Source organism: Bicyclus anynana, chromosome 7 (genome assembly GCF_947172395.1).
Source record: "Bicyclus anynana chromosome 7, ilBicAnyn1.1, whole genome shotgun sequence".
NCBI classification, from domain to species: domain Eukaryota; kingdom Metazoa; phylum Arthropoda; class Insecta; order Lepidoptera; family Nymphalidae; genus Bicyclus; species Bicyclus anynana.
Window position 1 is genome coordinate 6,625,318 of NC_069089.1, and position 9,681 is coordinate 6,634,998.

A 9,681-nucleotide genomic window follows, 5' to 3' on the forward strand; every position below is an offset into this window, starting at 1 on the left:
TAATTTCGCTTCAATGTTGCAGGCGATTTACTTGATAAAGCTCAAAATTACAAATATATCTTTAATAAGAGGATTTACATGCGGTATTAACTTGTAAGTGAAGTCTGAAGGAATTTGGATATAAGGACAAAAATAATTCTGCGTAATATCAGAAATTCACGTGTATAGTATAAATAAAGAAGACTAACAGATGCCGCGCGGTTTCAGCCGCGTGGTTCCCGTTTCCGTAAGAATAAGGGGATTAAATATAGTATATAACACTCAGGGATAGTGTAGCTTCTCAACAGTGAAACAATTTTTCAATTCGTTCCAGTAGTTTCAGAGCCTATTCTATGCAAACAAACAAACAATCAAATCTTTCCTCGCTATTATATTACTTTGATTACGGATTAATGTCCGTGAATAATGTTTTAAGTAGGTAGTTTGTTAATAATTTAACGATCTACGAACTGCATTGCAACTGCATTGTGTAAATCGAAATAAAAACCTCATAAAAGGCTTTACTACGTAGGTACAGTGTAATGAAATATTAAATCTTTTTCAATACAAATTAACACAAACAAAATATGCGGAAGACATAAAATATTTGTCAAGTTAAAGTTAAAATATATCAATATTAACCAAGGATGTTGAATTGATATTGCTCTATACAAATTCACGAATCATGCGTTCCGTATTAAATACAATTAACTGGTTGAATATTTAAATCAACAAGTCCTATTAGGGTATAAAGGCAAATGAACTTAAAAATTTGCATTTACATTTTTAGTCAGAGTATCGAACCACTATGACTGAACAGCAGGTCTAGTTGTTTTTTGAATATTGAATATTAAACAGAGGCGGGCGTTACTTTGCGGAAGTTCATGACGTAGATAGGAATAATTTGTAATTTTCCGCAAAAAATGACAAATGTGGCAAAAATGAGAACTCATTACAAATAAAATGTAATTTTCCGCTAAAATGTGACAAATGAGGTAAAACATTGCAGCGATGACGGCTAATCCTCAATATTATGAACTTATTATTTATATATTATAACAATATTATTATTTTGTATACAAAACGAAAAGCATACCTACCCTGCAGTAAAAGAAACTAAAGAAAAATAGCTTTTCGACGAACATATGACATAAAATTGATTGACGAAATCTACATTAACGCGAGCAAAGCTTCGAGGAAAAGCTAGTGTTTTTCAGATAGCATCGGTACAGTGACAGTCGCCTGTATGACGTTCATAATACGTACTATTATCGTGAATCGCGGCCAACTTTCAAGAGTGAAACGTCTTGTTACCAGCACCATCCTACATGAAACGAACTTTAGTAAATAATATCGTCTACTATGAGATACGTCGTATAAGATGTTATCTTCAGATGCTCCGGAATCAGCAAATGAAAGATTGTACAGTAAATTCTATGAATAAAATGAAAGAATAACAACACAGACGGGGGTTAACATCGGGTTATTGTAAATCTCAAAAGCTAACCATTCAAATTATGCAAATCAACTTATAGAGGACATCTCACTGCCAATGCCAAAATGATATTAATTGTTTTGCGATCTATTTTATAGGTCAAGATGCGCTGAAGGCGAGATGAGTGAGGCCAACCACATCCTCATATATTATAAAATAGCTACACCGTATGAGGGATATATAATTTGCAAGTATTTAAACCAAAAAGAGTTCAATGCCATGCGCTTCTGCGGAAATCATCAGAGTAACCTTTGCAAGTTCGTAAGCATTGTAAATATACCCTTGAATTTTCAATAAATGTCATTATTAAGGTTCTCTAGTATGTTAAGTAGGTATGGGTGAGTGACTTGAGTAGCTTAGCATGTAATGTGTCCGTTGAAAAAATGTCATCTATCAATACATTTACAACTAAGAAATATTTACTTGCTGCTCGTTAAATGTACAGTGTACTTGAGTGTCGATGCGAATATGAATACAAACAAAAATATAACATGCAAATATTTAAATGTCGATAGATGCGCAAGTCATAACTGAACAATATACGTGGCATATGTAAGCACTGATATGCCGGAACTAGATATATTTACAAAAAACTACGAAACCGACTACGATGTGGTAATTTTTACTAAAGCTTCACAAATTTTGCACCGCATATCTAACTGCTATCAAATAACATTCTTCCAAACCGTTGCACACAAAGTTGGTTTCCAACACTCACAAGTTAATAATGCTTTTACGGTTAAGAAATTACGAGATCTCTAGTAGTGCCAAGCCCATAAGCTAAGCACCGATTTGTGCTCCATATCACAGCCCACATTGCCTGTCTCAAGTCCAAAGTATAATGCTCTTGACTGCTACATTTATACTCTACATCTTGGTTAAATGGTAAAAAGGTATAGCTTCACCGTTCCGTACATATTTTTACACAAACGTAATATTTTATTTACCCATACTAAAATTATTAATGTTAATTTTTTTCATTTAATTATTTTAATACAAATGGGACCTTAGAGCAGAACATAGACTAATTTTAATACCGAAAAAATCAATGGACCCTAAACTATTTTTGAAAAACTCAAAATTCCAGCTATCAATGCCTGTAAATTGTAATAATCCCAGAAAAGGTTGCTTTGGTAAGACCTACGAGTAGCTTAGTACATAAACGTCGAATTGAGAATTGTTAGAAATGTCCAGATAAAAAATAGAGCTTTTTTGAGAGGCAATGGCAATGCAGCTTCACATTTGGTATAACTGTAGATTGTATCAGACTCGGACTTTGGCCAAAACGTAAAAATCTTTGATTTACAACGTACAAGCAAATATTAGTATTTCCCGGTAAACGGAGATTTCAAGTGTTCAGTTTGCGTCATGTGTTCCTATTGATTTGCACAATTATCATGACTACATAGTACAAAGTCACTCTGCCATCTCTGCACGTAAAATTTTTGCTAACTTTTTATCACACAGTTAACTTTAACTTGGGTTGTCCGCACCCGCTCAATCTTTACTTATAAAACTGTAACAGATCAAATTCTGTACATTGAAGATATTTTGAAAATTTTTTTTTGTTGTCATTATATAATCGATACTGAAGCCAAAAATATTTTTCTTCGATTTTTTGTCTGTCTGCCTGTTCTTCATTTTCTTAGCTGTGCATCACGCTGAAACTACTGAATGAATTTAAATTTTTTATTGCAAAAATAAAATAAAAAGGGTATGAAATAGGGGTTGAAATTTCGTATGGAAAGTCCTTAATTTTTAGAGTTACAGTTTTAATTTTTGTTTTCAAGTTGGGCTTTGACTATTCAAAGCCCGCTAATACACTAAAGGAGGCCACCTCAGTATAGGCTCTGGTGAAAGATAATCTCACAAGTAGCCAGTCGCGTGTCTCAATAACTATGCATCTTACATACACTGACTGATGACATCAAGCGAGTCGCAGGGATTCGCTGGATACAGGCGACTAAGGCTCTGTAGTCATGTGGCACGTCGATTATCTTTCCACAAACGCTAACGCTTCGAAAACTAGAAAAATGTATGGGAATGACAGATCTAAACGACAAGTCGATCACGTTACCTGTCCATAGCAAATGTCGTTCCCATACATTTTTTAATTTTCGAAGCATGTGTGACCAGGATCGTGATGTTTGGAATCCTATGTCCTGCAGTGGACGTCCATCGGCTGATGTGATGATGATGAAAATTATTATATACACAGTCATTCACATGCAACGCCGATACCGCCCAATAGTATGTTTTGGTTATTTCGACGCCCACTGAAATAGGTGCGTTAGATTTTTGTCATCGGAACCAGCACGGGTGATAATAATTGATTCTCTTACGATCACTCCGAGATGATGATGATAATGACAAGGCGAGGCTTCCACCACCAACTTCCCAACGTTGGGGGTACTGAGTATTTAGGAACTAAGAAATACTGCAAAATTTAACTCATTGCTAAACCGCCGCAAATGCTAACCATTGGATCAACGACACAGTAATTGAAGACCTACATCAAAACAAACAAACATTGTAAAAAATTACTCTATAATTTGTGAACATAAAATTTAATAATGACCTTCTGGGTGTATCTTTAATCTTTATGTGTAATAATTATATCAATAACTCGATGGATGGAAAAGTTTTGTTATACGTCGATGAACGAAATGAATATTCAAGTTGTTATTGTGATCCGTCGGAAAACTTTTTCGATTCAACCCGAAGTCAAACGTTGTTTTATTGCTTGAAAAGCGGTCATACGCTGCCTATAATAATTTTTTTAAATTCCAATATAAGTTAGCCCTTGCTTCCGATCTCACCTGCTGTTAAGTGACGACCTAGTCTAATGGCAGGCGTCCACAGATCCGCATAGTACGTATCGGACGCATCGCATCAAACGGATTTTTAATTTTACGGTAGATAAAATCCATTCGATGCAATCCGTAGCTACGATGCGGTTCAGTGGACGCACTTGTACGTTTTTCTATACTTATAAAGAATACTAAAATCCCATAGATGCGATGATGCGTCCGATTCGTACGATGCGGATCTGTGGACGGGTGCCATAACTTGAAGAGGTACAAGTTTATTCTCTACCCAGCTTCGCGGTGTCTACGGCATCGTACCGGAAGGCTTAGTCGCTTGGCGGTACGTCTTTGCCCGTGTAGTGATAATTCGCCACGGTTGAAACCTACCACCCCCGGACCAGACTTGTAGAGCTATTCTGTAACGATGATTTGTATAACTCGCAAGTACGAGTTTCGAATTCACCTCTATCTTTCTCTTTCTACAATATCGTGTTAGACAAAGAAAGATAGAGGTGAATTCGAAACTCGCACTTGCGAGTTATACAAATCATCGTTACAGAATAGCCCTCCTGAGCCAATTTAGAAAATATTAAATTCTAAACTGACCCGTCTGAGAATCAAACCTAGGACCACTCTGTTGAGAACCAACCACAACCAACTGCGCCAGATAGGTCGTCGAATTTGCCACACCGACTGTCAACCCTATAAAAATGTAGTAAATAAAACTCACGGAGTGTGACCTAGTGCATCTTTGGAAAACTTTACGTAACATAGTGAAGCAAACATATAAAGAGCTAGGCAATAGATAGCCGGTCTAAGCCACTTCAAACATACTCGAGGATGTTGCAGATTTAATGTGTTAAATGTTACATAAGGTGATGCTCATTTGGTCAAGGACATACTCATACGATGTCGCAGCGAACCGGTATATTTTGACTAACGTAGTTGAAGCAGCAACAAAAATGAAAACCACACTTTCTTAAATGGTGTTAGACCATGGATATTAAGCGTAGCTTATGTGCTTTACGTTTTGTGGGTTGGACATTATATCAATGTTTCATAACCAATTCAGCAGTCAGTCAGTGATATGTTTTATTTTTCAAGATGTCATTGTTTTAGCTAAAATTCTACCGTGTGTTTTGTATGTCATATCATGTCTCATCCCTTTAGGTAACGATGGTTTATGGAGCCGATGGATGTTGGCGTACTAAGACGTTGAAATGGCGAACGCTCATCGAAAAGAGCAGTGCTGGCTGAGCCAACACCTAGAACACCTAATGAGGTGGACCGACGTCGTCAAGTAGATAGCAGACGGATCAAGATCATCGTAATTGGAAATCCTTGTAAGCCTATGGCTAGCGATGGACATCCCTCGTCTGATATTACGATAGAACTACGATTGTGATAAAATTACTAATTGCATTAAAAAATATAACCTGTAAACTCTTTATTGAATAAGATAAATATCCACAACCATAAAATTAAAGCCATATAAATTACTATCGGACACCTGTGCCCGCGTCTTTGTCCGCCCTTAGACCTCCTTAATCCGGCCCTGTCGCAATAAATAGCGGATATCTACATAAGAACTAATCTTCCTGCCTAATATCTTCTTTGTGAGTATTGACGTCAATACGTCGATATTTCGTGATGCTTCGACCTTTCGCTTTTATATTTTAGCCGAATGCTAAGTAAACTTTATATGGATTTATTTTATTATAATTGAATTAATAGTAAACAATATTGCCATCGACCATGGAGTGTCATAAATGCTAATCAAAACTGACTATTCAAATTTATTAAATTAATCGATGTAATATTTCATAATTTACGACGATTATGGACAGTCATAGTAAACATACTGCTAGGTTAATGGCTCGTAAATAACAGTAATTCAAAACCTGTAAATAATGTGTATGGTTGAGCTGTCATAAAAATATCACGTTATATTTTAGATAAATTTATTAAACAATTAAAAAAAACCCGACTGCATGAAGTATAAAAAAACTGAAAAGAAATAAAACAAGCTCAATCCAGAAGTGTAGAAAGCAATTAGAAAACAGTCTGACCTATTAAATAATGTAGAAGAAAATTATTCTATCCAATATCTAAGGTTATCCATCTTCTCAGCTCGTAGTGTCGTGTCAATAAATAATTAATAGTCCTAATGCTTGATTTATGAAAATACCGTAGGGTTGTTATAGCTAATTAGGAGTTGATGAGGTCAACGATACCTTTACGTGGAGCCAGTACAATGACCGCATTAAATAATTAAGTTATTTATTTGCGTCTGGGTCGTTTCAGTAGTTTACCTTTAATCCACTAAAATTCACGAACAATTCAATGACCGGCAGTGTTAAAAAATACGTGGAACTCAATCAGGTCACCGACCCCGAAGGTGATGTTTATCGATCATTTGCACGGAAAGTACGGGTGAGATCCAGTGGCGGATTTGCCAGCTGGTTAAGTGGGCTGGAGTCTAGGGCGGCGGATGTTAAGGGGCAGCAAATTTGGCTGCCCAGTGTGTACAGGGTACATGGATGTCTTACAGAAATAAAGAAGAAGTCCTCATTAAACGAGTTTTGAAAATTCAAGGAATAATAATAAAAATTAACGGAAATCTGATGTAATGAAGACGAATGTGCACAAATCAGAAAGTTGCAATTTCATTCACACAATAAAATGTAATTAATTTCTTTGCTAACTAGTTAGTAGGCGGCAAATTTCCAAGTCCGCCACTGGTACGATCCGAGGGTGCCTACGATTACTTTCATTTACATACGCCTACGCTGCAGCGCCAAAACACTGTACCTAAGAAACATTCATTTTTGAGAAGTCCCAGTTCTTTGTATTCTTTGCTAGATACGAGTACTATTAATGAATTTCTTTGTACTTACTCGTAGTTTTAAGTTTTTAAAAATATTTAATGCTAATAGGTATATGTAACCATGTTCTAATTTTAATTCTAATTTTTGAGTGTAACTACATAACACATGATGTGTTTGCGGATACAGTGTTATGCAGATGCAGAATAATCTCCGCTAATGTAGACAGATACAGTTGCCGCAGATACAGTGTAATGTGTCGGCAACTGTTATTCTTGTACTCGTCCATTTTCACGATTAGGATTACATTGCCTGTGACACCACTTCTCCACTTGTAGCCTCATTTCTTTTAAACTCGACTGCGCCACTGTGAAGGAGGGTTGTCTGTTTATCAGTATTTTATGTAGGTATATTTCAATTCCTTTGTTGATTACTTAAGTATGATGTTTAATGTAAACAATTTTTCAAACAGTCAGTTGTTTTCTAATAATAATTGAATTACTTGTTTTATTTATTAACCGAGAAGTTAATGCCTGAATGGCAATCTGACGATGCAATATAATGGCTCCTGCACATTATCGGTCATTATATACAAGGGATCCCAAGCGTGTAAAGAGCGTAATCACTTATAATTGCCCATGATGGGTGACGATCGAACGTAATCGCCGCCGTGTTGGGTTTCCGGACAAATATAAAAAAAAATTGCATTTTCACCCATATATAAGACTAGCTGACGCCGCGCGGCTTCACCCGCGTGGATCCCGTTCCCGTAGGAATATGGGGATAATATATAGCCTTCCTCGATAAATAGGCTATCAACAGTAACAGTGAAAGAATTTTTCAAATCGGACCAGTAAACAAACAAACAAACAAATAAACAAACAAACTCTTCAGCTTTATAATATTATTATAGATTTATTTCCACAAGGCATCGTCAAATTAAATTTCATTTTCATTATAATTATGGGTTCAGTTACTCGGAAGCTCGTAAGAAAATGTCACTTAAAAACTAGCCAATTTTGCTTTGGCAATAGAATTATTGGTAAAGAAAATTATACCTAAAGTCCTTTAAATATAGTCCAATATTCAATAAAATCCCAAATTCAGAGCAAATTCAACCTTAAGTATTTAGTTTAAGGTTGAATTTGCAAATGCGACTACATAAATTGAGTGCCAAGAAGTTGTATTTGGCACTCATTGAGTGGGGACGATTTTCGGTCGCTGATTGTGCATCCAATTTTAAATAGGAGATCGATGCTCGTAAGGCGTGAAAGCGTAACAAGAAACAAATACACATTCGCGTCTTGGATATTAGGTATTATTAGTTCATTAGGACTTTGTTTTAAATCTAGATACAGGAAAATGTACTGTTTAACATTAGTGAACTACAATAACCTTCCGTATTCTGATTAAAATAATAATGAATCTTGAATTACAATGTGCATTAATGTGCAAAAAAACCTGTAATCATGTAATCTCGTGCGAGTATCTTTCTGATATTGCTTGCAATGAGATAGCTTCTAATAATAATAATGAAACGTGTACAATTATACAGGTAACACAACGTTTTCAGGTTAAATTGAACAACAAAGACTGAACACGCCCAAAACATAGAAAGGTCAAAATTCAAAATTGTTGTTGTGCCTTTTGATTTCGCCGTCAACCATCTTAATTTACGATAATTTCTATTTAGCGACAGTCACACAATCTGGGGTGATGATTAGTCTTTGATTTGATTAAGTAATGGATATCTTCGTGTCAATCCAATTTCATATATTACTAGCGGATGCCCGCGACTTCGTTCGCGTGAAACTTGGTGTAGACTTTCAAATACCTCTACCCTACCCCTACCCTACCCCTATTCTACCCTTCCCTACCCCTACCCCTAACCTACCCCTACCCTACCTCTACCCTACCCCTACCCTACCCCTACCCTACCCTACCTCTACCTTACGTTGAAAATTTTCCTGAATTTTCTTTGCTATAAACCTCACGGAGCCTGAGACCTTTCCAACGAATGCAAAACCGTGGAAATCGGTTCGTGCTTTTTGGAGTTATAGCGTCAGGAAGGAAAACCCGACTTATTTTTATATAGTAGATGTCAACTAACATACGTCAAAGTTACTGAATTAGACTGCAGATATATTTGGACATTATGCCTCTAATGAAAACTAGGCCAGATAGTATACATTTAATTGAAAATTTTAATTAATATCATTATGGAAAAATCGAGAAGGTACACGGCTATTAAACATTGCGTCGAAAGTGTAATAAACGAAATAGTTAGAAGGAATGAGCTGATATAATCTAAACAATGTAAGATACGTGCAAATAAAACAATAACTAACGAACGAGTATTACACATTATATTATAATCGTATATTTTGTGAAAATTAGGAATACGGGTCACGGAATTTTAGTCTTCATTACCTAAGATTTCATACAAGTTCCTCTTCCACAGTAGGTAACATGTAGACAGTAAGAATCGATTTTTTTAATGATCAAAAATCTTCATGGGGATCATGAGGGATTTTCATAATCATTTAACTGCTAAGGTTTAACGTTTTTATGGAAA

The 9,681-nt window shown here is 35.8% G+C and overlaps 1 long non-coding RNA gene across 1 annotated transcript in view; it reads left to right on the plus strand.

Moving 5' to 3' along the window:
• Positions 1–9,661, plus strand: part of LOC128198290 (uncharacterized) — a 43,012-nt gene extending 33,351 nt beyond the window's left edge. The window contains exon 3 of the long non-coding RNA XR_008250997.1: positions 5,452–9,661. This is a non-coding gene — a long non-coding RNA (uncharacterized LOC128198290). The remainder of the gene's footprint in view (positions 1–5,451) is intronic.
• Positions 9,662–9,681: the final 20 nt, after the last annotated feature.